Genomic DNA, 2359 nt, shown 5'->3' on the forward strand with positions numbered 1-2359 from the left:
CTCCCTCTGCTAGAGACGAATCCTGGGCCCATCTGATGAACTCCTATGTGTCCACAAAGCCCGGCTAGAGGTCTGCAGTCTCCAGGGGGCCAGGAGGGCCAAAGGTGTCACTTCGCACTGTGATCAAAACCCCAAAGTGGCCCTTTCCATAACTGTTGGTTTATCTCTATTTGAGCTCAAGTGCCTGAAGGGGCCAAGTCAAACTCACATTTACTGAGCATGACATGTGTGACATGAGCATGACACATTTACTGTGTGTGACATGGTGTTGGGTGCTGGGCAGGGTAAGCAGGCAGCCTGGGTCTTGCTCTCCCGGGACAAGGATCCCACGGGTCTGCTGGGACCTTCACGGGCCCCAGGGCCTGCAGTCTGCAGTCTGAGCAGGTCTGGAGTTTGGACCTGGGGTGTGGCTCCGGTGGCACAGCCAGGACCCTCACTGTTCTGGGCCAGGTGGGGAGACTGGGCTCCAAAGGGACAGAGAGGAGCCCAGGCCTGGACCCTGCTTACCAGACGGGTGAGCACAGACCCTCACTCTGCCTCTGAGCTCGCTGTGCCCTTCCACAGAGCTGCAAAGGTCCCCCTCAGGGTGGTGGTGAGGGTGCCCTCGGGCCTGCCGGCTCTGCTGAACGGCCACGTGGATGCTCTGTGGGCCGAGCTGGAGGGGCTGCGGTGGTCATGGCAGGGCCAGCTCTGGGTTGCAACCCCTCTCATCTGGCTTCTGAACCCTGGTTCTGTGGCTTTGTGCCGGGTGGCTCTGTTGGAGGGTGGGCTGCTCCAGCTGTGCAGGATGGCCACCCCAGCACTGCTGGGCCCCACCTCAGGCTCTGTTCCCCCCCCCCCCCCCGGCTGCCCCCGGCACTAGCCCTGCAAGGCTCTCGCTCACTGCCTTTCCCTTGGCAACGCTCGCGGCTCTGGAGGAGGCTGGGGGTGGGGAGCAGGGTGCAGAGGCTGCCCTGGAAACATCTGGAGGCATTAGCTGCAGCGATGGGGGGATGCTGCAGCGGCCGTCACTGCAACTGCCGGCTGCCCAGGCCAGTGTCTCTACCTCAGCAGGTGGCAGGGCGGGAGAGACAGCAGGAAGACCCACCCCTCCACTGCTGGCCAGTGTCACCCTAGAAACAGCCAGCACTTAGAGGGGACAGCCTCATCATGGGGGGAGCGGCTCCCCATCCTGCTTCCCGCCCTCTGGGGCTTGAGGCTCCCACAGGGGAAGGGACCCAGGCCCTGTCCTTGTTGTGAGATGGCCTCCCACTCGGCACAGCAGCTTTCCTGCCCTGCCCCCTCCCTTTGTTTGCTTTTGCTTCATTTTGCTGTGATGAGAAGTTAGGGTCACATCCATGCTAAACAAGCAGCACCAAAGTGGACTCGCCCAGGGCCTCTGGGGACAGGTGGCCACGCCCACGCTGTGCCTTTCTTGGAGGCCGGCTTCGGGGCTCTGTGTGAGGCAGCTCTTCCGCACTGTGACAAAACACCTGAAGAAAACCACCTGAAGAGGCAAAGGCTTGTCTTGGCTCAGGTTTCAGAGACTTCAGTGCCCCTCCGCCAGCTCCTTTGCTGCCCACACGGGGCGAGGTGAGCACGGGGCAGAGGCCCGCAGAGGAAGGCTGCTCACCTCCTGGAGGCGGGGAAGCAGAGGGGACAAGGACAGGTGGGGGGCAAGAAATGCCCTTCCAGAGCACCCCCAGGACAGCTTCCTCCACTGGGCCCACCCCCCACCATTCCACCACCTGCCAATAGTGCCACGAGCCACGAATCCACTCACCCACCCCTCCCGCTGCACAGGCCACAGGCCATCGACACGTTCCTGCTGCCCCCTTCGTGCCCACAGCTCCCTGCTCAGCCCAAGGCTTTGCTCTCTCCTGCCTGCGGTGAAACGGGGTCCCGGGCCACCCCAACTGACCGGAGGGGCTCTCTCCCTGTTCCCCAGGAGGCCTCCCGGGCTTCCACAGCGGCTGTCTCCACCTGCTGTTTATTTGTGCGATTGTGACTTCCAGTTAGTCTTGAAGCCACCTGGCACTGGGGGGTACAGGGCAAGTTAGAGGGTTAGTCGTCTCGGTTTAATTTGTCTGGACGTGGGAATGGCCAGCCACCTCCCTCCCTGGCGAAGCAGAAATGTGTTCAGTGGGTCAGTCACGGTCCACACATGCAGGGGCTGTTTCTGGACCCTGTGCTGTTGGTCTACCTGCCTGTGCCCCCACTGACATGTGACAGAAGCAACAATTTCAGCTCCATCTAGAGGTTCGGCATCCTCAGGTGCAGATTCTTCTATCTTTCCATCAGATCTTCCCCGAGTTCTCAACTGAATGATCTTTACAATCAATTTGTGAGGTTGGTGATTTTAATCCTTTGGAGACTTTAA

The sequence above is a fragment of the Ictidomys tridecemlineatus genome, chromosome 4, assembly GCF_052094955.1.
Source record: "Ictidomys tridecemlineatus isolate mIctTri1 chromosome 4, mIctTri1.hap1, whole genome shotgun sequence".
Lineage (NCBI taxonomy): Eukaryota > Metazoa > Chordata > Mammalia > Rodentia > Sciuridae > Ictidomys > Ictidomys tridecemlineatus.